The sequence below is a fragment of the Neofelis nebulosa genome, chromosome 1, assembly GCF_028018385.1.
Source record: "Neofelis nebulosa isolate mNeoNeb1 chromosome 1, mNeoNeb1.pri, whole genome shotgun sequence".
Lineage (NCBI taxonomy): Eukaryota > Metazoa > Chordata > Mammalia > Carnivora > Felidae > Neofelis > Neofelis nebulosa.
Window position 1 is genome coordinate 121,785,022 of NC_080782.1, and position 27,605 is coordinate 121,812,626.

At 44.6% G+C, this 27,605-nt stretch overlaps 2 long non-coding RNA genes and 1 pseudogene across 2 annotated transcripts in view; 1 reads left to right on the forward strand and 2 right to left on the reverse strand.

The window, feature by feature from the left end:
• LOC131513823 (uncharacterized) overlaps positions 1-7,015 on the reverse strand; it is a 36,970-nt gene extending 29,955 nt beyond the window's left edge. Inside the window, exon 1 of the long non-coding RNA XR_009262811.1 lies at positions 5,113-7,015. This is a non-coding gene — a long non-coding RNA (uncharacterized LOC131513823). The remainder of the gene's footprint in view (positions 1-5,112) is intronic.
• Positions 7,016-8,385: 1,370 nt separating this feature from the next.
• LOC131518646 (translationally-controlled tumor protein-like) lies at positions 8,386-10,879 on the forward strand (annotated as a pseudogene).
• Positions 10,880-11,819: 940 nt separating this feature from the next.
• LOC131513852 (uncharacterized) lies at positions 11,820-26,873 on the reverse strand. Its single transcript, XR_009262841.1, has 4 exons — positions 26,084-26,873; positions 24,266-24,349; positions 16,736-16,834; positions 11,820-12,714 (listed from the first exon to the last, which is right to left on the reverse strand). It is a non-coding gene; the product is annotated as an uncharacterized LOC131513852 (long non-coding RNA).
• Between the last annotated feature and the right edge of the window lie 732 nt (positions 26,874-27,605).

The following is a 27,605-nucleotide window of genomic DNA, read 5'->3' on the forward strand; positions in this document are numbered from 1 at the left end:
TGTGAGAAGTCCTGATGATACAGGTGTCTGGGTCTATCCTTCCAGAACTTGCAGGCCTGTGGGTGTTCCTACTCCATAGAGGAATCTAGCACACAGGTAAGTGTGGGACCCACCGTCACAGAAATGATTTCATTCAGAAAAAAAGTAAGCCAGACTTCCACTTTTCAGGTCCCTTCCCCCAGGGGCCCTAATCACTACCTGAGAATCAAGGCACACAGCTGCTAGCACAGAAACCCTGGAGAAAAACTGACACGTGCCCCAGCAGTTGAGATCCTCAACCAAACATAACTACATATATGGAAAGCACGATTGTAATCATTTTACAGAGTTTTTCCTCTCTTTTCCTGGGAATCCCCAAGGTGAAAGTGGCCACCTGGAGCTACCCAAGTGGCCGGGAGACTGTCCTGCTCTGTGTTATTTGGGAGCAAGGGACACTGGGGCTGCAGCTGTATCCATCAATCACTCGGGAGCCGTCGTGGCTGTCATGCCTCCTGAACGGATGCTTATTTCCACCAGATGGGCTCTTCGGTGCCAGGAGCTACAGATTGCTGCAGCTGCCCCAGAGATAGGGTTCTGTTGGTGGGGCTGTCTGCACCTGGAGGCAATGACGAAGCCTGCCGGAATGCTAGATTCACCTGAGTGCAGACAAGCCCTCTGGCGAAAATCAGCAGCCTCAACACCAAATGATGATGATTCAACTGCAGGGTCTATGGTCAGACTTGCATGTTGAGGCAGGTTGCTGCTCAGGGGGACTAGATAGCTTCCCTCGGAGTTTATCATAAAGCTACAATGTATGTACGTCTCAAATGAATGTGACCCTTATTTCCCAGGCCTCAAAAGACAAGTAGAATCACGGGCCAGTCTCAAGCTCCTGCCCTGATCTCCCATCTCCAGTGGGTATCACTGTGGTGGCTTAAGCCATTGATCTCCTTCATTCATCGAAAAAACATTTACCACGTGCCTCCAATGATGACAACTCACATCGTCTAAGTGATTGCCCTGGCCAGGCACTAGCCTAGACCTGGCATGGGCATCTTACGCAACACTCACCAAACTGTGAGCGAGAGACTGATTCCATTTTGCGTGTGGAAACTGAGGCTCGCAGAGGTGAAGCGGCCTGCTCAGAAGCACCACACCGATAGGAAGTAGTGTGTCCTTCCCAAGTGCCAGGCTCAGCTCTCACAATGCCCTCTTCCTGCCTTCCAGTTCATTCATCCTGCCCATTCCCTCACAAACCAATCTTCATTCTCTCTGTGGGGTCTGCCCCTTAGCCCAACAACCCTGCCTTCTCTCTATCAGCCCTCTCATAGATCTAACACTGCTGTCCCAGACTCCTCTTGAAGCCCACACCCTACACCCTCTGCCTCTTCCAGAGCTGGCTTCTAGAACCTTCCTGTTCCTCAGAGTTCTCAACCTTCAGCCCCCATGACATTTCTTGCAGGAAGTCATCTCTGGCCTACCCCTTCCCCCACCTGCAGGACTCCACTGTGTGATCTCACCACATCCTGGAGACACCTTTATTCCAAGATGATATCCCATATTATGTTGAGATTTTGTGCTTCTGTTTGTCACCATCTCCTATTAAAACAGTTTCACTGGGGCGTCCGACTGGCTCAGTCAGTAGAACACATGACTCTTGACCTTGGGGTGGGTTGTGAGTTTGAGTCCCACATTCAGGGTAGTGTTTACTTCAAAAGTAAGTAAAATAAGAAAATGAAATGAGACAGTTTCATGAAGATGGATGACTGTTGCCCAGCACGCTGCACGGCACATTGCAAGGACTTATAAATATTTGACAAGCCAACCAGAGCAGACTCACATTCCACACAAGGGCATGGGCAAGGGAAAAAACACACGGAAAATTTAACACAAGAAGGTAAACGCAACCTCAGGAATATCACTCATGTGTGAAAGAGGGAAAACCGTGACTGACATACGGTAATTGAACTACACAGGAAAGGATATTACACACAGGCTAGATGTATGACTCAGGAATCTGACCACCTGGGCTGGAGTCCCGGCTTTCCCGCTTACTGTGCAATCTGGAGCAAGTTATTTTACCTCTCTGAGAGAGCTAAGGGTTCTCTCTTCTATAAGAGTAGCTAATCTTATAGGGCTGGGTGAGGATCACGGAGACTACGATGTTTTTGTGCAGTAAATGTTATACTCATTTTTTGGCTATTCATAATAAGTTGATTTAGTAGAAAAGAGTGAAGGAGGAAACTAAGAAGACACAATAGTTTTAGTATGTTGAGAGTATGGTACAGATCCCCAGGCCAGATAAAAAAATCCAGTCAGATGGGCACCTGACTAACTCAGCTGGAAGAGTGTGAAGCTCTTGATCTCGGGGTCATGAGTTTGAGCCCCACATTGGGTGTAGAGATTACTTAAATGAGTAAGTAAATTAAAAAAAAGGATTAAAATCTTTAAGTTAAATAGTAAAAAAAATCCAAGTCAGAATCGACCAAAGGCCCTGATTTTAAAATTTTTAATTAGCTGCCGTATTTAAATTTTTAAAAATGTTTTTTATTTATTTTTGTGAGAAAGAGAGAGACAGCAAGTGGGGGAGGGGCAGAGAGAGAGAGAGAGAGAGAAGGAGACACAGAATCTAAAACAGTCAGCACAGAACCTGACGGGGGCTTGAACTCAGGAGCTATGAGATCATAACCTAAGCTGAAGTTGGACACTGAACCGACTGAGCCACCCTGGTGCCCCACAAAATGAGGAAACAAATAATCTGATTAAAAATGGGCAGAGGAGCATCTGGATGGCTCAGTCAGTTAAGCATCTAACCCTTAATCTCAGCTCAGGTTTTGATCTCAGGGTTGTGAGTTCAGGCCCCACACTGCGCTCCACATGGGCATGGAGTCTACTTAAACAAACAACAAAATAGCTGGGCAGAGGATAGGAATAAAAATGTTGCCAGGTCACGTGGGTGGTACAGTCATTTCAGCGTCTGACTCTTGATTTTGGCTCAGGTCATGATGTCATAGTTTGAGTGATCCAGTTGGGCTCCAAACTTGATCTTGGAGGCATGGGGCCTGCTTGGGATTCTCTGTCTCCCTCTCTCCCTGCCTCTCCCCAACTCACGTGCATGCACAGACTCTCTCAATAAATAAATAAATAAATATCAACTAAAAAACAATTTTTGTCAAAGAAGATACACGGATGGCCAACGGGTACATGAAAAGGTGCTCAACATCACTCATCATCAGAAAAATGTAAACGAAAACTACAATGAGTGATCACCTCTTACCAGTCAAAACGACTATGTCAAAAAGACAAGAAATAAGCGTTGGTGACGATGTAGAGAAAAATGAAGCCTTGAGCACTCCTGGTGGGAATGCAAATTGGTACATCCACTGGAAAACAGTATTGAAAGTCTTCGAAAAATAAAAAACAGAAATACTATACTATCCACTACTGGGTACTCACCCAAAGAAAAGGAAACTTTTCTAACTTGAAAAGACACATGCACTTTTTTTTACTGGAGCATTATTCACAATAGTCAAGATATGGAAGCAGCCCAAGTGTTCATCAATGGATGCATTGGATAAAGAAGATGTGATATATATGAATAGTGGAATATTACTCAGGCATAAAAAGAATGAGATTTTGCCATTTGCAACAACATGGATGGACCTGGAAGGCATTATTATGCTAAGTGAAATAAGTCGGAGAAAGACAAATACCTTACGATTTTACATATATATGAAATCTAAAAAACAACACAAAAGAACAACACCAAAAAGAAGCAGAAACAGACCCACACATACAGAGAACAAACTGATGGTTGCCGGAGGTTAAGAGGCTGAGGGTGGTGAGCAAAATAGGGGGTGGGGAGTGGGAGGTACACGGTCCAGTTATGGAATGATTAAGTCGTGAGGATGAAAGGTACAGCACCGGGAATACAGTCGTCCTCCTATGGCGACAGATGGCGGCTACACTTGTGGCAAGCATAGCGTCATGTACAGACTCATCGAATCACTATGTGGTACACCTGAAACTGATGTAAAGTGTGTGTCCACATGCCTCGATTTAAAATAAAATCTAGTCTGTTTTTAAAAATGAAGAAACTTCATGTTAAGGAAAAGAAGTCCAGAGTTCTGACTTCTCTCGGGACATTGTAAGATTTGGCACCTCTGGACTCCCATTTTCCCGTGGCATTAACTGTCTGGATTCGTGTAGTAAGTGCCCATTTTAGACTGAGGGCATGTGCTCTAGCTGACCACAGCTCCTCCAGGCCCTACTGCTTCTGATCTGACCTGCCTCACTCCGCAGGCGTTGTAACTGCGACTCCTGCAAACGATGATGCTTTCTTAATACCAATATAATTCTTTCTTACACACAGTTCTCTGCTTAAGAACTGACTCCAACCTTATCTGTCACCTCCTCCATCTGGGGAACCATCCAGCCTCACTTCCCACGACTTTGCATCATATCCATCATCCCCTACAGGCTAATATGCCTCCTCACACTCGAGCTCCTTCCTGCTATGGGCTGAAAGGGCCCCTCCCTCCCTTCCGCTCCCCCGGAGCCCCCTCACCTGTCAAGGCTTAGTTCACGTCCAATTGCCCTCAACGGTTTCTTCCACGCTCTGCAGCCCACAGCATGGTCTCCCTGCCCCAGGCTTGCACTGCACAGGGACAGAAGCGATGACTGTCCAGTGCACTTGGGTGTTTCTCAGTCTTTATCCTGAACCAAAATCTGTCCTTATCCACTCTGTTCTCTCCTTGCCTCCCCCCACTGCCGTGTGGGGTATCTGTCCTTGCTAAATCTATCCCTGAGACTTGTGTGATTTAAAACAAAACCAGAACCAGGTGGAGGGAAGAGGACAAGAGGTGCGGGAGATTAGGGGCAAAAAAGGAGAAAACTAGGGCAAACCGAGGGTTGGCAGTGAGCGGGAAGGAAAGGGGGAAGGGGCTGTAGCAGCAGTTGGGTATGAGAGAATAGAAAAGCCAGGAAGCGCAGGGAGGGGGATTTTGCAATGTGACTGCTTCCACATGTAGTCAGAACCACACCGTTCGGGGACCCCTGGTCTTTGGTTCTCTGTGGCAATCCCACCTACATGGGCCAGGGACTGACTGCACATATTCATGCAGAATGACTGACCTTAGTGTCCTCAGGTGTTCGCAGGTAAGTGACCTGAAGAAGATGTCAGGCATCAAGAATGTGGACTCTTAGATTTCACCTCTTGGCAGAAGTGTGATGAGATCAGATGGCAACATGGTTTTGCATCCCAGCTAATTCCCAGGAAGATGTTCTGGCTACAGAGCAGTGGTTCTCAAACTTGAGCCAGCGCCACAGTCACCTGGAGGGGATGGGGGAGAAGAAAACACTTGTTAAAACAGAAATCATTGGGCCCCGCCCCCAGAGCTTCTGATTCAGCTGGTCTGGGACACGGTCCAATAACTTGCTTTCCTGCAACAGCTCCCAGGTGATGCTGATGCTGCCAGACTGGGGACCACACCTTGAGAAACCCGGCTCTAGAGTTCAGGGCGGAGGTCCAACCCAAAAGTCACACCACTGAGCCACTCTACCAACAAAGTAACAGTTCCCTCCTCCTTCCTTCACTCTTTAATAGGTCATGCAACCTTCCCCTTCAGGGTCTTTATTTGGACCATGGACTCCCATGGCAGGGTGGCGGGTGCCCCCTTGTGGCTCAAATGGAAAACTATGTGAACGGTAACGCACTCGCTGTAATTCTTCGTTTGCCGAACAAATTTAGTTTTATCTGCCTGACAAAAGATCCACAGAAATCTGAGATGTTCATCATTCACCAGGAGGGATCCAAGAGCCAGTCAGGTGTGCGTTGTGCCAAGTGCTTGGCCCAAAGGTGCCCCAGGCAGCAGAAATGATTTATTCTCATGGCTTGGGATTTTGTAGGGTGCTTTAGAAGTCCAAACCAGATTATTCCCCGCATTCTTTGCTGGTGAATATGCCTCAGTAACTTAAGTTAGAACTGAACAATTTCAAAACCCTGTAAGTGCTATGTGGCTAAGAAGGGACTCTGAGTGAGTTGGAACCATGCTTTCCCCCCTACCTTTCCTGAAATTAGAAAGGTGGCATTATTGAGTGTGAGGTAGTGCACTGGTGCCAGCTGTCCCCAGTTAATCCGGCGCAAGCATGCAGTGTCTCATCTCGGCTTTATGCAGGGCTTACAGTTATCTGGTCCCGTTATTCTGGTCGGCTGCCACCTGCTGCTCAGGCATGGAGCATGCGGGAGGAGGTAACCTGGGGACACGGTCAGCTAAGCAGGCTTTTCAGCCTTGAGAGTGTATTACAATCACCTGCAGGGCTTGCTTGTTAAACCATAGATTTCTGGGCTCCACCCTAAAGATTCTGATTCAGTGGGGAAGGGGCGGGGCCTAAGAACGTGTGTTTCTCATAACTTCCTGCTTGGTGATGCTGCTGCTGGGGGCGGGGTGCTACCCAAAGCACCTGGATGGCATCTGTAGTTCTCCCTGTGCCACACATTTCTTGACGCTTGATTATTCATCAAAGTCTGTAAATAACCAAGAGTCTCTAACTCAGGGCTGCTCACCTGGGGTACTAATGATATTTTGACCTGATCCTTCATTGTCCTGTTGGGGAGTGGAGCGGAGGCTGGGCTGTACATTGTAGGATGTTTAGTCTCATCCTTGGCCTCTCTCCTCTAGATATCTGTAGCAGCCTTGCCCCCCCGCCCCTGCCAGATTTTGACAAGCAAACGTGTCTCAGACATCACCAGATGGCTCTGGGAGGCAAAACTGGCCCCAGCCGAGTATTGCTGCCCTAAAAGGTGGGCAGATTTTCCTTTCCCATTTGGTCGAGTGTAAAGGCATCCTCAAATGTTGCCTTAAATACATAATGATACTGACATAAACTAAACTGTCAGCTCTTTGGAATTAAATCACAACAAAAAACTCCCCATAGCTTACATATGTTGAATACCTACTATGTGCAAGTCACCCTGTTAATGCTTCTTAAACTAGCCCCTGTAGAGGAAAAAGAGAGAGGGGCAAACCAAGAAACAGACTCTAAACCATCAAGAACAAACTGACAGTTACCAGAGGGGAGGTGGAGGTGGGTGGGGGATGGGGCAAATAGGCGATGGGAATTAAGGAGTGCACCTGTCGTAGCAGTGCTGAATCACTACATTGTACACCTGAAACTAATATCACACTGTAAACTACACCAGTTTTTAAATAAAATCTTTAAAAAATTTTTAAAATAAATTACCCCCTTCAGTTCTTGCCCAAGGTCATGGTTACTACCAGTGTGGCTATGCGTGGCACAAGGGGAATAAAGGGGTATCCAGACCACCACAGCCCAAGAAAAATATAAAGCAAGTCACAAGTAGGAGCCGTGTGCATATTTTTACATTTTAAAGAAGCCACGTTTACAAAGAAAAAGAAATGGTAAAATTAATTTTAGTATATCTTATTTAGCTCAGCATTTATATCCCAACTGTGATCATTTTAACATGTGATCAATATTTTTAAAATTGTTAATAGAGTTTACGTTCTTTCTATGTCTGGTACTTGGTCTCTGAAATCTGTGTGTATTTCACACTTCAATAAAGCACTTCCTCAATTTCCACTAGCTATGTTTCAAGTACCCGAGAGCCACCCGTGCTACTGGCTGCCCCTCGGGAAGGCACAAGCCCAGACTCTCTGCTCAGCTGTCTTCGAGCCTTTATTTGTAGAATAACATGTGCCAATTTCACTTCAGTGTCCTTCAGTTTCTGCCTGCGCTTCAGCCATTTTGTCAGACTCACATACCTATTCATGTACTCTACAATCTGTTCCTGAAATATCTCTACTTATTTTAAAACGAGGTCTACAGTCTTATCACAGTAGATGCCTCCTCTGGTGGCCAGACTGTTGACTACTGTCTAATTTTAGTTCTGATAGCTTTTCCAGTGGCTGTTTCCCCACACAGTCTGTGTTTGTACTTGCATAACAGAGATGTTTCATCTTATCTGATGCTAACCACACAGGCACATGTTCGTCATGCTCTTGTGCCTTCTGGTTTATCTCCTGACATCTAGGAATGTTCATCCTCATGTGAGAATGCCGCCTTTTTTTGCGCCCCCATGCAAGATTTCTCCCTGTAGTTTCTCACGTTGTCCCTTTTAAAAGTTTCTGATCACTCAGGAAACGAGTGATTCTCTAGAGAGTTTTGCAATACACCTCTTAGCCTTATCACATGTGTTCATTCACCTTTTACAAGATGAAAATCAAGATGGACTTAGATACTGAGGTCAACTTACACCCATAAAAAGTAGTGATGAGAGTGAATCCTTACGAAATGGTTCCTATGAGCCACGCACTACGCTCAGCACAAGACACGCATTGTCTTACTCATTTTTTCCAATAGTCCCATGACATACGTGCTATTGCGATGGCCATTTTCAAGCTGAGGTGAGGAGGCACAGAGAGTTGAAGTAATTTGCCCATAGTCTCCCAGGTAGCAACTGACAGAGTTGGGGGTCTCTCCAGGTATGTTTGATGATAGAGCAGCTCTCCTCGCCTCTAGGCTCCACTGTCTGAAAGATGTTTCGCAAAGATTGTTCTTGTTCCTGAGTTTGTAAGGATATAGTTCCATAGATCATACCCTTTACCTGGGTTACCATACACCTTCATGGGGAAAAATAAGTATTCTTGGTATTTTAGGGACTGCCTCTGAAGCTATATGCCAAGGCTTCTCAGGATGCTGGGCCCTTGGTGCCTTGAACAGGAGGCTGAGACTCCGGTCCATCACAAGCTCAGACCAGGAGACCCAGCAAGTCCCATCAGAACCCAGAGGAAGAAGAGCACAGAGGCAGAAGCCAGAGCAGAGTGGATTAAGGAGTGAAGTGGGATATGAAAGGGGATGGTGAAGACAGGCTTGGGGGGTGGGGGGGGTGGGGAGGGCAGAGACAGAAGGAGAGAGAGAGAGGGTGGAAGGTGAAAGACAGGGCTCAAAGGAGGGGTTGTGCTTTTGTCTTGCGCTTTTGTTTTGTAAAAGACTTGAGCATGTGGCAGTGCAGAAGGGGTTAAGTGAAGAAGACACTGGAGAGCTCAGGGAGGGGTAAGTGGGAATCAACAGGGACCCTGGAGAGTCAGGATAAGAAGGTGTTTGGAACCCATGTGGGGGAGACATGTCTGCCAGGTTTAATGCCAAAGCCTTTTTGTGCCTGCATCATTCTGTCACCTCCCAGTGTCACTGCCTGATAAAAATACCCACTGTCAAAATTCCCATGGCCAAGTGGCTTGGGAAGTTAATTGTTTATACATTTTCTTCCCACTCGGCATTACTTTGAATCCTTTTCAGTGAGGAAATGCAAAATACATGTATCCGGGGGCAGTCCCGTATGCAGGTGACATGGTTTGATGCAAGGGACACTAAGTCTACATCTAAAACAACTCTCACCGGCTTTCCTGGGTTCTCAAAATATCCCACCATTTCAATTATCTTCCTGAAGAGTCCTGTGAAAATACAAACAGGTCAAAACAATCTTGTTCATCTATGTTCATTGTAGCGTTATTCACAATAGCCAGAAAGTGAAAGCAATCCAGGTATCTATTGATGGATCAACGGATGCACAAAACTTGGTTTATACATACAATGGAATAGTAGTCAGCCTTAAAAAGGAAGGAAATGTTGGGATGCCTGGGTGGCTCAGTCAGTTAGATGACAGGCTTAGGCTCAGGTCATGATCTCACGGTTCATGGGTTTCAGCTCTGCACAGGGCTCTGTGCTGATAGCTCAGAATCTGGACCCTGCTTGGGATTCTGTGTCTCCCTCTCCCTCTGCCCCTCCCCCACTCACCCTCTGCCTCTCTCTCTCTAAAATAAATAAAACCTTAAAAAATATTTTTAAATAAAAAAGGGAAGAAAATGTTGATACATGTTACAACATGGATGAAACTTGAGGACATTATGCTAAGTGAGAGAAGGCAGTCACAAAAGCCCAAATATCGTATGTTTCCACTCATATGAGGTGCATACAATAGTCAAGATTATAGAGACAGAAAGCAGACTGATGTTTGCCAGGGGCCAAGGGGAGGGAGCGATGGGAAATTGTTGTCTAAGGGCATGGAGTTTCTGTTTTGCAAGACAAAAAGAGCCTCTGCTTTTCTGCCTGCTCCCTGCTTTCCTCCCCAGTGGAGCACTGCTCAGGCTGCACCACTCCCTCCAGGCTCCCGGCTCCTGCTCACCCAAAGCCCCACTTGGCTGTCTCCACCTGCCACTGTGATCATGTATTGCGACCTCATCAACCATGATGGTAAGTCCTCAGACGTCAAGACCTGGGAGATCAAGGGTGGGCAGCCCCTGGAGGTGGAGGAGAAGATGGTCAGGAGGACAGATGTACCGCTGGTGACTCACTCATTTATGGCATTGCCTCTGCTAAAGACCCAGAGAACAAAGGTACCAAAAGCAATCGTAGGTGTTGATATTATCAACGAACTATCACTTGCAGTAAACCAGCTTCACAAAAGAAGTCTACAGGAAGTTCATCAAAGACCACATGGACCCAACCAAAGGCAAACTTGAAGACCAGAGACCAGGAAGAGTAAATAAACCTTTGATGAATCCAAATCAAGCGTATCTTGGCTAACTGCAAAAACCACCGGCTGTTTATTGGTGGAAACACGAAGCCAGATGGCAGCGTTGCCCGGCTGGACTACGGCGGTGAGGATGGTGTGGCTCCTTGTACGACTTTCTCTTAGGACGGTTTAGAAATGGAAAAATGTTAACAAGTTTGGCTATTACTTTAGATCTGTCACCTGGTGTCATCACTGCTGCTGCTTTTGATCCATGCTACCAGGACTTCGAAAAGTGGGTGATGTCATCTTGAGCTCTTCATTCATTTTCACCTTGATTTATTTGGAGTAGAGAAATTGTTTTTAAGAAAAAAAAATCATGGGGCGCCTGGGTGGCTCAGTTGGTTACGCGTCTGACTTTAGCTCAGGTCATGATCTTGCGGTTCGCGGGTTCGAGCCCCAAGTCGGGCTCTGTGCTGACAGCTCGGAGCCTGGAGGCTGCTTCGGAATCTGTGACTGCCTCTCTCTGCCCCTCCTCTGCTCACACCTCCGTCTCCCTCCCTCTTTCTCTCAAAAGTAAATACACATTAAAAAAATTTTTTTAAAGAAAAAACATACCATGTAGGTTGTCTGAAAATAAATACATTTAAACTAAAAAAAAAGATGGAAAGAGTTCTGGAGATGGAGGGTAGTGATAGTTGCACAATAACATGAATGTACTTAATCCCACTGAACCGCACACTTGAAAATGGCTAAAAAGTCAAATTTTATGTTACATACACTTTATCATAATTTTTAAAATGTTTTTTAAACATTTTGTTTTTAAATTTTTTTAATGTTTTTATTTATTTTTGAGAGAGAGAGAGAGAGAGAGAGAGAGCAGGGGAGGGGCAGAGAGAGAGGGAGACACAGAATCCAAAGCAGGCTCTAGGCTCCAAGCTGTCAGCACAGGGCCGTATGCGGGGCTCGAACCCACAGACCATGAGATCGTGACCTAAGCTGAAGTTGGACGCTTAACTGACTGAGCCACCCAGGCGCCCCAAAGATTTTGTTTTTAAAAAATCCCTCCACCCAACGTGGGGCTTGAACTCACAACCCCAAGATCGAGTCACATGTTCTGCTGACTGAGCCAGATAGGCACCCCAACACAATTGAAACAAACACACACAAAAAAAGCCCATTAAAACCCCAGATCATTTAACAGGGGCCACTTGATCACTTGTTCTCGTCTGCTGTTAGCTTGGCTCAGCTTTGTTTTTCAGTAAAGGACCATTGGTCTCAAGAACGGGTGACATGCATGACGGTCACCAGGAGAGTTTAGGGGGCTCTAGCACGTGCTTTGAGGAAGGCCCAATCTGGTGTTCCCATCCTGAGCTGAGGGAGACACCTCTGCATGTCCTCCGTAGCACGAGGAAATGTGAAAGCCCCAGGCACCGTGAGGAGCTGCTTTATGAAGGAGAGGACATCAGCCTCTGTTTTCTCTGCCCTTTTACCCAGGGCTGCCTGGCCAGAGGCCTCCCTGGGGAGAGTAATAATACTGCAAAGGTATGGTTATCAATTAGGTTCCTATGAGCCAGCGACACTGGCTAGTCTGGAAAACCTTCTCCCAGCTCCCCCATCTCACAGGCTGGTGGGGCCCTTGACACCATGTCTCAAAGTCAAGGGTGGATGTGACGATGGTAGAGCCACACCCGACTGGCCAGAGGGGGCTTCACAGCCTGGTAGCTTTCCTCAATTCGGCCAGCACCTCCTCCACCTTCAGCCCTGGGAAAGAGAGGCATTTTGGTCACAGAAAGCAGCATCTTAAGCCTCTGTCATTAATGAGGGAGACGGAATTGTTATCCTAGTAGGGGAACACTCAAGGAAGGAATAAATTTCATTTCCATGCATCTCCAGCTTGAGTCCCAGGCTTAACAGACGCTATTTTTATCAAATACTTTCTATTCTCTGACATGCTTTGCTAACTTTCTACTATGAGGCAAATCAGGAAAAGTCCACATTCGATTTCTCTTCCTTCTGGCTTCTCTCTCCCCATTTGCGAGAGGGGTGGTGGCATGGGTGGGGGCCCTGTCCTTTCAGTAGGAGGTAAATGACAAGGCAGGCATCCGAAAACTCAACCTGGTGCCAAAGCATCCCGGAAACGGGCTCTGCTTCCTCTGCAAATGACATCGCGTCCTGGCTTCACCCCATCCCAGATGGCAGAGCTGATGGGACAGGGAAAAAATACAGATTTTAGAGTATTTACAGCATCCTGGCTCCCCACCCCCACTTCCTGTGACGGAGGATTTAGTCTTGGCAGCTAGGTTTTGGAGCCTTTCTTGTGTGGAATATAGGAAAATGCTGGAAGGGATTCTGAGTCACACAGTGCTGTGAGCGTGGGTGGCTTGGTGAGCCCACCAGAGAAAAGGCAGGGAATTACCTGCAAGGGAAAGCAGAATAGATCAGAAGGTAAGAGGGAGGATAAAGGAGCTGAGAGCCAGAGATGAGATGAACTGAGGGGAATTCAAGAGATAAGTAAATGGGGATTGGCGTACCTGGTGGGCTATCATGAGAAGGATTTGGAAGAGAGATGAGAGGAGATTTTCCAGAAGCCTTGTTGGTGTTATGAATAGACCCTATCCTCCTGGTTGGCATTTTTAAGACATCTCAGTAAAGACACAAATTTATTTCAAACTTTTTTTTTTTTTTTTTTTTTTTTTTTGATATGAGGGACTGGGGTTTATTCAAGGCAGCCTGGACTACTGGAGACTAAGGTTAATAGTGAAAGATGACCACCTTTAACCCTCCTTATCCCATCAACACATCCTGTAGTTCAGATATTTCAAACTGGTGTCCTATGGGCTGGATTTGAACTGCAAATGTGTCTTCTTTGGTTTCTTGAGAGTTAATTTTTTTTTTGTAGCCACCATTGAAAATTGTGATTTCACATTTAAAAAGCTTGCAGTTCCTACTTCTTTTGAAAAAAAAAATTTGAAAAATCTGGCAACATGAGACTCTCACTTCTATAAGGCAAAAAAGACTCATGCTCTCTGGTTAACCCCAGTGTCCACCACTCACATAAGGTGTGCTTGTGCACATATACCTGGCCTGCTTCCTGCATTTATATTTCCTACCATCTGGAAACAGCAGACTAGATAGTTGGGGCCTACTCTCCTGCTGAGGACAATTACAAAGGCTGGAAAAAATAAAAATAAAATCAACATGAAAGCATCAAACAATTAAAAAGACAATAAAGAGGTGCCAAACCAAGATCTGGGAAAAGATGGGCATTTAGGGAGGCAAACCCAACAACCATCTTTTCCCCCTTGGGATATTTGCTGCTTCTGGAAGAGACAACTGAGAAGCTCAGACGCTTCTTTGTAGGCAGTTTTGCATGTAGGCAGTTTTGCATAGTAAGGGGATGAGACTTGGAATTCAGTGCCCATCAAAGGAGAGGAGTGCCTGTAATTCCCCATTTTAGGCTAGGGGCCATATGGATTGCACCTTAAGACTGGATGAATAGGAAATAGACCACATTGTGCAGGGGCTCAGCTCAGCTGCCAGTGAGCTTAATTCTTCAAATTGGATTAAGGTGATCCTAGATTGCTAGTGTCCCCAAGTACCTAGCAGAAGCAAATGTAAATACTTTCTGGAGGAATATAACACCATACTGTCTCGTGTAACTTCTACCAATAATTTTTCACACACAATTTCTGCACACATGAAACTAACCAGATATATAAGGAAATAATATGAATGAGATCCAGCAGAAACAACTACCATAACAACCCAGAAAACTGCAGTTACTAGAGTTATCAGACAGACTATGCAAAGGAGATAAAATACTAAAAATTCTGGCAGAGAATTAGAAACTTAAAAAAAAAGACAATGATGATTTGTAAAATAACCAAATAGAAATGTACAATTGAAAAGCATCATAAATAACAAAAGAGCTCAGAGGATGAGTTTAACTACTGACTAGACACAGTTGAAGGGAGAATTGATAAACTGGGCAGTAGGTTAGAAGAAAACATCAGGACAAGACACAGAAAGACAAAAGGATGGAAAATACGGTGAGAGAAGAAGAGATATGGAAGATAGAGTGAAGGCTGAAGTTCTAGGAGGTGATGAGACAGAAATTAAAACAGCAGCAATATGTGAAAGTAAAAATAGCTGGGAAATTGCCAAGATTCCAGAAGACCTGGACACCCCAAGCAGGATAAATAAAAGAAAGCCACTCCTAGGTACTTCAGGGTAAAATAGATGAAAATCAAAGACAAGGAGGATAAAAATGTTAAAATCAACTAACATTACTTGAAAAAAAAAAAAAGAATAGACTGTTATCTTGCTTCTTAACAGAAATAATAGCAGCTAGAAATTAGGAGAATTTAAATGTCTTTAAAGTACTGATAGAAAACCTAGAATTCCATACCCAGAGAAAACAGCCTGCAATCATAAAAATGAAATGAAGATAATCTTTGGGATTCTTTACCAGCAGCAGATACTAAAGGAGTGTTCTTTAAGCAGAAGGAAAACAATTTTAAATGACAGGTTATAGATATAGGAAAAAATGAAGAAGAATGCAAAGGCTAAATTTGAAGAATCCAAATGAATTAGACTGTACCAAATAACTTAACAATGTCCATTGGGGATTTAAAATTTTTTAATATATAACAAATATATATAAGTCAGAATGAAGGGGTAAATGAAATTAAAATGGTCTAAGATCCTTGTATTACTGTGGAAGAAGATAAAAATATCAATTAACATTAGACTTTGATTCAGTCAATGACACACACTGTGGTCTAGGATAACCTCTAAAGAATAGTCAAAGAAGTATATAATTTCCAAGGTAATAGACAGAAAGAATATTCAACCACACCAAAACAAGCAAGAAAGGAGGAAAAAAAGAATATAGAACATGTGGGACAAATGAAAGCATTTAATAAGATGGTAGGTTTAAATCCAAATATATTAGTAATTACATCAAATGTGAATGAACAAAGTACTTCAATTAAAAGTCAAAAAGTATCAGGGCTCCTAGGTGGCTCAGTCAGTTGAGTGTCTAACTCTCGATCTCAGTTCAGGTCATGATCTCACAGTTCATGTGTTCGAGCCCCATGTCAGGCTCTGCACTGACAGTGTGGAGCCTGCTTGGAATTCTCTCTCCCTCTCTCTCTGCCCCTACCCCATTTGTGCTCTCTCTCTCTCTATCTCAAAATGTATGAATAAACTTAAAAATTTTTTTTAAAAAGTCAAGGAGTATCAAACTGGATAAAAAGATATGCATGCTATCTGTAAGAAACAGATAAACATTAATTTTAAAAATGTTGAGTGGTGCCTGGGTGGCTCAGTCAGTTGAGCGTCTGACTAAAGCTCAGGTCATGATCTCATAGTTCATGGGTTTGAGCCCCACGCCGGGCTCTGTGCTGACAGCTCAGAGTCTGGAGCCTGCTTTGGATTCTGTGTCTTCCTCTCTCTCTTCCCCTACCCCGCTCACGCTCTGTCTCTCTTGAAAATAAATAAATATTAAAAAAAATTAAAAATGTTGAAAGTAAATGGTGGAAAATATGTAAATATTAATTAAAATTATATTAATAGTATACATTGATATCAAACTATATTTTAAGGCAAAAACATTACTACAGCTAAAGAAAGATATATCATCATAACAAATTCACAAGGAAGATACAGTGATTATAAAACTTGCACACATCTTATAATGTACAGTCAAAAATATGAAGCTAACATTGGCAAAACCACAGGAAGAAGTGAGCAGGTAAATGAATAAGGATACAGATTATTTGAACACGATTACCAAATGACTTAATGGACTTATATAAAATATCATACCTAACACTTATAGAATTCAGGTTCCCCAAATATTTAGGACTCCTTACCTTCCAAGAAAATAATAGGATTGAAATTCTCTATATCAGGGCTCCTGGATGGCTCAGTTGGTTAAGTGTCTGACTCTTGACGTCAGCTGGGGTCGTGATCTCGCAGTTGGTGGGATGGAGCCCTGCCTCCAGTTCTGCACTGGTATCAGGGAGCCTGCTTGGGGTTCTCTCTCTTCCTTTCTGTCTGTCCCTCCCCTGCTCTCTCTCTCTCAAAATAAATAAATAAACATTTAAAAAAATAAATTCTCCATCTCATTTTATGTAAGATGTGGTCATAGGATTTGTTTTGGTCAATGAAATGGGGAAAGAAATAGCTTCTAGGTTCTAGAGTAGTAGTAAACGTTACCTCTTTTTTCTTTCCTGAATGCAGAGGACGAGTTCCTTGACCTCCTTGAGCTCGGGGTCCTTGATTAAGGATTATACGGAGCAGAGTTGCCTAGCCAACCTGAAAATGGACAGGTTGATGTCCATTAATGAGAAATACAGTTTTGTTATTTTAAGTCACTGAAATTTGGGGATTATTTATAACCACAGTATAACCTAGTCTATCCTAATAAAGGTATAAAAAGAAGAGGAATGTTTTTCAGGCACAGAGGTGAGCTTGTCTTGAAAGGATATGGCATGATGAAGTCCCACGAGTCCACTGTGGGACTCCCAAAGCTCCAGGGAGGTGGGGGTGGGAACAAGGCTGGGAAGGGCGAGCAGCTCCCAAGAACAGCCTATGAGGACTGACTAGAGGCAAGTTTGGAAGGGCCTTGTATTTAATAATAAGGAATGGGAATTGTCCTAGAAGTTGAAGGATCTCCAGAAGTTGGTGAGTGGTTGAATATTGGTAGTAATGAAGAGGATAAACTGGAGACAATCTAAATGATGTGAAAGGAGGAAATTATGTAGAGGGTTACTATCAATGAACATGTTCCAGAGTTATTTTCCATTCCTTAGAGGGAGCCATTAGTAGGATTTGGTGACAATTTCTTTAGTAATTGCATGCCTATGCAAACACACACATAAACCAATTTAAAAACACAAATCACATCAGGGTGCCTGGATGGCTCAGTCGGTTAAGCGTCCGACTTCAGCTCAGGTCATAACCTTGTAGTTTGTGAGTTCAAGCCCTGTGTCAGTCTCTGTGCTGACAGCTTGGAGCCTGGAGCCTTCTTTGGATTCTGTGTCTCCCTCTCTCTCTGCCCCTCTCCCACTCACACTCTGTCTCTGTCTCTCTCTCAAAAAATAAATAAACATTAAAAAAGTTAAAAACACAAATCACATCAATTATACTCTACGTGCCATTTCCCATTTTTTTCCAGTTATCAATACCTTCATGGTTATTTTCTGTGTCACCTCAAGGAGACTTGCTTCTTTCCTTTTTATTGGGCGCTATTATATGGATATACTAGAATTATGTAACCATTCCCTTATAGACAGATACTTAGGTTGTATCCACTATTTACAAACAATGCTTCAGGGACCAACTTGCTAATAATACGCATACATTTTTATCTCTTCTTTCTCCAGACAGTAAGACCAGTTTTGCCACTATTTGAATGGTGACGGTTTTAGGCTGGATCACAGAAACACAACCGGGCAGGCCATTTGAGGTGACAATTTTGGTTAAGGGGTACCTGGTATGCCTCAATTATGCCCAGAATGGTGTCTTGAACATAGTGAGCACTCAATAAGTATTTGTTGAATGAATGAACAAATGAATCCACATCTACTACAGACACTTGTGTGGTCTGCCCTGCCCTCTTCTTCAACAGGGTTTCTCAACCTCAGCACTATTGACTTCGAGGGCTGCCTGCTTTGATGTGGGGGCTGTCCTGTACATTGCAGAATGTTCGGCAGGATCCCTGGTCTCTACCCACTAGATACAACCCCAGTCGCAGCAACCGACCATGTCTGCGGAAATTGCCAAATGTCCCCTGGGAAAGAAATGAGTCCCAGTTGAGAAACATTGATTTACAACACGGATTTACTTGTGTAGGGGCAAAGGCCCTTTCTAAAAACACTTCTGCCAATCCTCCCATATTACAAGGGTTTTCATGGAGATTCTGCATTATTCTTGGTTCAGATGTTATTTCCCTGACATCTCCTTCATGACTTAAGTCAATCCTCATTATTTGTCAATCTCCCTTATACCTTCTCTACTCACCAAATGCTCCTCCTTAGTAGTACTTATCCAAAATGAATTTTAGATATGAGTATTATTAAATTAAGCTATTTGCCTCACTCAACTCTCTAGAGGCAGCCACAAATAAAAATTTGGCATGTAACATGGACCTTTTTGCTCACCATGTTTCTATCTAGTGCCCAAAACAATGCCTGACATATAGTAGGTGCTCACTTCTCTTGGATGGATGGACAGCAATCTGTTACCAGTCAGCAATGGCCAGCCCCAGGTACAACAGGCTTCGGCCAGTTTTTGTTCCTGTGACTTCTGAAACAATTTTGAAAAATGAGGCCATCTCTACCTACATTTTAAAGTTGATGTGTGACATGCTCATCATTAGGTTCATAGGGCTTCAAGATAATACCTTCCAGCATATTGTAAATGTTGGAATTAAAAACTTAAGTTGTGACATCATTCTTTAAATATACCTATTCACGGGGCGCCTGGGTGGCTCAGTAGGTTAATGTCCAACTTTGGCTCAGGTCATGATCTCGGGGCTCGTGAATTCGAGCCCTGCGTCGGGTTCTGTGCTGACAGCTCAGAGCCTGGAGCCTGTTTCAGATTCTGTGTCTCCCTCTCTCTGCCCCTCCCATGCTCATGCTCTGTCTCTCTCTGTCTCTCAATAATAAACAAATGTTAAAAAAATTAAATATATCTATTCATCTGTTATTATTTCCGAGATTCCCTATGATTCACTTTCACAGTAGTTTCCTCAAATTCAAGGAATAGAAGGAACAAATTTTGTTAAATAATTTTTAAAAAACAACCTTGGGGCACCTGCGTGGCTCAGTCAGTTGAGCGCCCAACTTCGGCTCAGGTCATGATCTTATTGTTTGTGTGTTCGAGCCCCGCGTTGGGCTTCTTGCTGACAGCCTGGAGTCTGGAGACTGCTTTGGATTCTGTGTCTCCATGTCTCTCTCTGCCCGTTCCCAGCTTGCACTCTCTCTCTCTCTCACAAAAATAAATAAACTAAAAAAAGAAAAATACCTTAATTAATCATTAAAGGAAGCTGAATTAAATTATTAAAGGAAGTTTCCAGTTTGGGGAACTGGAGCTGGAGATTTTCACATTTGGAGTAATGGCACCTTAGTAAGATTTGTGGAATGAGGGGTACACTTTCTAGTAAGGGTTATTACCAACACAGGCACTTTCTTAGGCAAATCAGTTTTAGGAAGGTGTGCCTAGAAGAACCAGTTCCCTAAAAACAATCCTTGTGAAGTCTGGACGGCCATTCTGGGGGTAATGCAGCCTAGAGGCCTGCAGGGGGCAGTATTGGACAAGTTGTTCGACTTGATCTCGGGGGCTCTGTCTCAGGGGTAGTGGGCCGCCCAGCCGGGTCCCCTCTGGCGTGTTTGTGTTCGCACAGTGAATTATTCATAGAAAACGGGCTCCAAGGAGAATGGAGGCCAGACTCCTCTATCCTGTATCTAGAATCAGGGCCCAGGACTGTAAACAGATGAAAACCTTTTTCTCTCTCTGTTTCAAGAACTGGAATTAGGAAAGAAATTGAGGAGTGAAGTCATGCATCTGAATCCACCGTGAGGTTTTTTATTTTCCTCTTAGGAAATGAAAACAATAGTGAAATCTCGGTAATTTATAGCTGCAGCACACAGTAAGCACAGCGGCCCAAAACTCCTGCTCTGAAATCAGACAGATGGGTGGCTCGGGTCTTTCCCTGGCCAGCTCACCTTTCCCAGCCTCTGCTTCTCTTGCTGTCCTATTGGAACATGACTACCTTCCTCAGAGGGCTGCTGGGAGGAGAAATGAGCCAGCGCAGGAAAAGGGCTCAGCACATGAATGGCATTTAGCAAGAGCTTAATAAATAACAGTGATGATCGTGAAGATGATGATACAACGTTTGTCAGGCATGAGTGTTTCAAAACTTTCCATTCATGTCTGAAGAGGAAAACTCAGAGGTGAGAAACCAAGCCATTTAAACATTTTAAGTTTTATACCCCTGGGAGATAGAAGGGGAAGCAGCCATCCGGTTGGGGGAGGGGGGAGTCAGGACCCTTCAGTGTTACAACCTCACTCTGTTCCTTGACTTTGCTCCTGAGCGCCTTCCAGGTCTGAAGGTCCCACCCCAGTGCTGATAAGAGGGTCTCTATGTCTAAGATAGTGTTGTATGTTGGTTATGTGACAGGTCCACCAGCCTCAGACATAATAGTAATGGCATTGTTCATTATACTTGTCCTCTGTGAAACCTCACAGGATGGGGGTAAGCTAGTTGACATAAAGTTAGTAATGGGAACTAACTGCTGGGATATATGAAAAGTAAGGTTCACGGCAAGATCCCCACAGTTCTGCCGTATACGGGGAGAGGCAACAGAGACTAGCTCAGACAGAGGCACGGAGACAACTTGGATAAGATAATGGTCCTTTCACCTGGCAGCTATCCAGCCCCCAAATAGCTTTTGTATCCAGCCCAAAAATAAGATCACATGAGAGGGGAGAAATAAATACATAAGTGCCTGTCGTTGGGCTTTCCGTGGGTACACCAGCATCAGCCACACTGGTGGGGGCCCCGGAGAGGGTGGCCTCCCAGTGCACTGGCTGCCTCCCTCCCCTGGCTCTCCCGGGCTGGGAAAACAACCTGTATCAGGGCTGGTGTGGTGTGTGCTTTGCACTCAGCTCTTCTCTCAGGACTCCCTTGAGCTCCATTCACACCAGAGAGGGAGCAGGAGAGAGAGGACAGGCGGAACCAACAGCCTCAACTCCAGGGGAATAAGGGCATCGCCTCCTTTTGGTGAAGGACACACCCTTCTGATGGAGAATGGTAACTCCCTTCCTCCTGCAGTGGCCTGCCTGCAGCACTCCCGTTAGGTCACCCGGGACGCTGTAGGCTGCTGTGGCTGCCTCGCCCCAGAAAGAAAGTGCCCCAGAGCCAAAGCAAAGAGGTGAGTGCATCCGTTTCGTTTCTCTGAGGGGCTCATGACTACAGACTTCGTGCTCAGGTCCAGCATGAATGCTCTCCCCTGCCCCTCTTCTTCCTCTTCTCCTCCCTGATCTGGGTCTCTGGCAGACTTGAGTCTGTGTGATGGATGCTAGCTTAAAATACCTGTACTCTCTTCTCTCATTTTGAGGCTAATATGCTCCCAGAAAGAACAGGGTAGGTCCAGTTCTTAGCGGGGAAGTGAGAAATGATTCCCACCAAGTGAATTATGTTTGCTGAGATCCAAGAAGATGTTTTCCAAGAAACCATTAGACAAATCCCACTGCAGTCGAGTTCATCTTAGTTTTAAAAAGCCCTGCATGAAATAGGAAACAAAAGGAGGCCGGCTCATTCCTTATTATTGGACAAAAGGGAAAAAAAACCCACAAGTGAGATGTGCAGATCTTCCTCTCTCCTCATTCCTTCCACACCTTTTCCTGACTTCTTAGAACCCTGTAAAATATACTTAACAGATCCCAGAACTCATTTCTTTGGTTGAGAACAAGAGGGATAAAATGCAGGGTTTGGGGAGAATTGCTCTGTAAGCCGAGTCGAGGGACAAAGAAGACAAGGCAATTTTGGGGTCTTGGCTTCCCCTCCCAAGCACATGACATGTACTTGTGCCTGTCTGGGGATGTGTACAGATGTCGCCATCACTAGCAAATGCGTACCACTGACCCTTGTTACACACCATGCCACCCCCTGACTATGGACTACAAATACCTATGCTAAGAAGAAGCCCACAAAACGTAGGTGGGAGCAAGACACTCCAACAAAGCATGATTCTTTTAGCGACAATAGACTGAAACCCGGTTTGAAGAGACTTGTGCCAAAAGAAGGAAATTTGTTTGCTTGTGTAACTGAAAGGGCTGTGGTATGGTGGGATCCAGGTGCCCAGATGGTAGCATCCCAACTCTGTCTCTCTCCGTTTCTTGGCTCTGCATCCTCGTGTCATTGTATCCCAGGAAGACTCACCTAAGGCAGTGGCAAGATGGCCACCAGCAACTCCAGGCTGACACCCTAATGGCAAAGCCACCCTCTAGAAGAACAGGTATGTCCTTTTCCCAAGAGTCTAGAGTCTCAGAGTCGCATCTCACTGAACCAGTGTGGGCACTGTGGCCATCCTTGCCATGGGGTGTAGTCATCCCCACCCAAACCACACAGACTGGAAGGAATGAAGGGCTGGGTCCACAAAGATAACCAAGGTGCTAGTCCTAGAGGAGGGGCCTGGACACAATGCCTGCCACTGTGCATTGCTATATTTGTGATGGTCTGGATGAAGACTTAAAACTCCTCCAACATCACTTCTCCTCCCTCTTATAGTCCACAAAAATCAGTGACAGAAAGTCTCATAATAAGGATAGTTATTAGTAGAAGTGACTGAAAGACCCCATGGCATCTCATTCCTAGAGAGACCCCCACGTAGTGCAAAAGAAACCAGAAGGCTTTTCTTGGGCTCAGTGCCCAGACGACCCATCATGACGAGACCCACCTAGGCCCCCAACCTTGCCTGTGTGCAGACAGATCTCCCTTCCTCGGTCCCCTGTCCTTGTCCACCTGTGTCTCCCTCTGCTCTGTGGATGTGAACCCACCCTGCCTTTCAAGGGCCAGCCTCAGTACTGCCTCCCCTGAGGCCTTCCCTGGCTCATCGAGCCTTTCTGCAATCTTGCACCCTGTAAAAAACTTGAATTTTACATTCCTGGGGGAAACTGGATTTTATCCCTAGCCCTCTCTGTGGTGTCTGACACATAGCAAGTGCCAAGTGACCAACAGAAACCCAGCTTCCCTAAATACCTGAAAGAGGATGGCTAGGTTATGTGAAGTCCTAAATTCTGATTTCAAAAGTAATGTAATAATTATAGCAAACATTAATTGAGTTCTAGCTGTATGCTGCAGCCTCAGAGGCATCATCTCAGGTAACCTTCACAATGACCCTACAAGGCGAATATTGGCATTATCCCTCATTTAACATATGGGGAAACTGAGGCTCAGAGAATTAACTTACTTGTCCCTTAAGCGGTGACGTGGGAGTTAGAACCCAGGCATGCCTGCCATCTCATTTCCTATTAAATTTGGCATTTACATACTTATCAGGGGAGCTTCTGGCTGCCTGATTTTCAAGACCAAGGAACACCGTTGGCTGGTCAAAGAGCATGAGTGAGCTTGGGTATTTTGGACCCACCTTCTGCCACTTGGGGCTCTGAGTGCCTCTACAGGGGGGTCCTTATTAGTTTGTACCCAGGGGCGAAGAGACACTTGCCTACCCCAAAGCCACAAAGCTCAGGGGAGCATGGATTTCACAAAAGGAGATGCCTCTGGGGCCCTGAAGAGGGAGGTACTTTTGAGGAAATGTTAGCTGAAAGTGGGTTTTAGAATTTCAACTTGCCCTTTTGGCTGTCCATCATTGGGCAGATGGCCCTGACGTTTCTACCCTCACAGGGTAGCTTGCAGGATTTGGAAAGCAACAAAATCTGATCTCAAAGGAAATCAAAATGTTGAGACTATGGTGAGTATTTTTTTGGACTACCTATGCCTCTAACAACCAGCCACGGGCCTCTTGTCTGATGCTGTCATCTCTGATGCCAGCGAGGCCCTTGGTTTGAGGGTATGCGGTTTCCATGACACACACTGACCTATTCGTATGGGTCAGCATCTTCTCAAGAGCAGATCCTATTTGATTTAGGCCATTAATCCTCACAATGTCCTGCAGGAGGGTCAGAGACCTGGCGCCCTCACAAGTGAGGCACGGCAAGACTGATCGGGTCCCAGATTACCTAGAAGCAGAGAAGGGCCTAGCCTGGGAGTAACAGAGCTCTGAGGTCTTAGGATCCAAGCCTGCTCGCTTCTCCATGAGTTTACTGTAAAAAAAAAAAAAATTAAAACCAAAAGAATTATACAGGCTAAGTAAAACTCTTTGGGTAAGTCTTTCAGAGGAAAACCACTGTCAGACCCAACAGAAATGAAAATATATGTTCTCACAAAAACTATACATGTCCATGGCAGCATGATTCATCACAGTCCAAATAGGGAAACAAGCCAAAAGTCCATTCACCGATGAATGGATAAATAAAATGTGGCATATCCACACAATGAAATATTACTCAGCGATAAAAAGGAATGAAGTGCTGAAACATGCTGTAACACCGATGAACCTCAGAGACATTATGCTTTTGAAGGGAAAGAAACCCATACTGTATGATTTCATTTCTACAAAACGGCCATAACAGGCAATTCTACAGAGACATAAAGTACATTGGTGGTTGCCTAGGCCTGGCAGGAACACGGTGTGGGGAGTACTTGCTAATGAGTATGGGGTTTCTTTTTGGGGATGACAAAACTGTTCTAAAATTAGCGGCGATGGCTGCACAACCACGTGAATACACTGAAACCGTTTAATTGTTTACTTTAAATGAGTGAACTATACGGTATGTGAATTATATCTCAAAGTTGTTTAAAAACCCAACCATGGCTAATCAAATAATGAACCCAGTGACGGCTTCCCTGAAGGATGTGGTCTCACCCCATCTGCTCTGATAAGCTGAGGTCTTCTCCCACATTGCTCGGCCACAGACCACCCAGAAAATCCAAGTGGAAAGAACACAGATGGGAAAAACGGGATCTTTAGATTTCTCCACAGAGTCTAAGCTGGGAGGATTTCTGTTCCCCTCTTTCCTGTGTGGATTATTCAAAATGTTATGGAAGCGATCTCACTATTCTTTTTTCATTTCTGGGTTTCAAGTCCTGCTCCAAAAAGCATTCTCCCTTCTAAGATTATAAATCTTATTGGGGCTCTGAGTGCCTCTACAGGGGGGGTCTTTATTAGCTTGTACCTTATTTAAAATAAATAATAAGATTATTAATCTTATTAATTCATGTTTTCCTCTAAGGTTTGTCTTCTTACATTTAACTTTCTGATTCCTCAGGAATTTAAATACTAAACTAAGGATCCACGTTGTTTTTTGTTTTTTGCCACATAGACAGACAATTCACAAATCAGGAGTTTTGAATTTTGACTTGGGGTATCTTGTAACTTCCAGGAATTAAACATAAAAAAGGTGTGTGTGTGTGTGTGTTCAGGAAAAGAATTACAGATCTTGTCAGATTCTCAGGGGTTTTGTGACTCACAGGAAAACCACTGGACTCCCTACATTTCATAACCTGGGGTCCAGGTAGACTATGTATGTATGTTCCAAAGCACGAGGCAGAATCCAAGCCAAGGCGACAATTATTAAACAACTACAGGGGAGGCCTGAGCGATTACTTCTGGGCAAAATTGTCCATCACATGTCAAGTGAGAGTCATCCCACCTTTTGTTCTCATGGTTTACTGAGGCAGAGAACAAGATGGGACTCCCATGGATCTCCCAGGGCCTATAAAACGTTACGTTTTTATTCATCTGCTGACAAACCGGTGGAGCTGATAAATCATGTTCTAAAAGTAGCTGACAAAACTTGGACCCTCTTGTCACAAAGAATTTGAGGAGACTTACAGACATAAGTAAATAATGAAGTGGAAAAGCCATGACAAAGAAGGTGGCAGTCCCTCAGGTGCACACTCATACATTCATGTGACAAATACATATGCACACCCACCGGGGGCCAGGCACTGTCGAGACTGAGGGTTCTCAGAGTTTGGTTCCTGGACGCAGTTTCACCGTCATCTGGGAACTTGCTAGCCGTGCACATTTCGAGGCCCACTCCAGACCTCCTGAATTAGAAGCTTTGGAGTTGGGGCCCAGCAATCTGCGTTTTAATCAACCCTCCACGTGATTCCGATGCACATCCAAGCTTGAGAACCACTGGTCTAGACACTGAGGATGTAATGGTGAAGAGACAGATGAAATCCCTGCTTTCCTCATGGAGTTTATATTCCAGTGTGTGTGGCAGAGGGGCCAGGAAACAAACCAGTAAACAGCTAACTGAATATCATAATGTTCCATGGCAGTAAGGTCTGTGAAGGAAAAGAGAGCAGGAGGATGTGAAGAACAGTGATAGGGGCTGATTTAGAGCAGGTGGTCAGGGAGAAGGTGATCTGAAATGAGACAAGAATGATAAGAGCTTGCCATACAAAGAGGGGCAGAAAACAAATGTGTACACCTCAGGAAGCAGGAGTAGCAGGGGCAAAGGTCCTGAGGTAGGACTACGTTTGGCCTAGATGAGTAGTATGACTGCAACAAATGACCAAGCAGTTCATAGGAGGTGGACTTAGGGAAGCGGTTGGTGATAGCAAGCTTAGCTTTCATTCTTAGAGCAAGTCAAAGGCACTGGACAGTTGTGAACAAACAGGTATATGATCTGATTTATCTTTTAGCAGGATCCCTCTGGAATAAACTATAGAGAGTAACTTGGGTAGAAGCAGGGAAATCAGCTAGGAGGATTTTGCAATAGCCCAGGAACACTGGTGCTTGGATGGACTACACCAATGTGCAAAGATTTATTACTAAGTGAAAAGCAAACAACAATGCAGGACATTGCTCGTAAATTGTTTTTGAGCATATACACATTCAGGTGTATGAAGCCGTTTCCCCACTAAAGGGTCCAGGAAAAAAAAAGTTAATAGTGGTTATCTTTGGGGAGAGGGGCTTAGTGAGGGTCATTTTATACCCTTCTGTACATTGTGCATGTGGCCATGTGTGCAAAGCATTACTTTTATTTAAAGATAAAATATTTTAAAATAAAAATTTAAAAATTGAGATAAAAGAAAACATAAAATAGAAGAGGCAGTGGATGATCAATATCACAGAGAAGAAGAAGCCCACCCCTCATGCGTTAGTCCCTTCCAAGTACAATCCCCGGAAGAAGCCAGAGAGCCAGGCTGACCCTGGGGTGAGCTCCTGCTCTTGGATTACCATAGGATCAGGTGGCTGCCCCCTTGAGAACCACTGGGCCCTGTTTCTGTCCTGCAGCTCTGTGACGTTTGTGGCTTTCAGGTCTCCTCAGGCAACTAATACAATTTCCTGTAAACGTCTGCGGCATTTCCCTATGCCCTGTGTGTCAAATCCCTCCCCTCCGTCATCCTGGCAGTTGGTTCGCCATGAGGCCAGCATGCCCTTCATTTAATTGCATGATTTGGCATAAACAGAAGGAAATACTTTGCTAGGGGAGAGAGTATAGT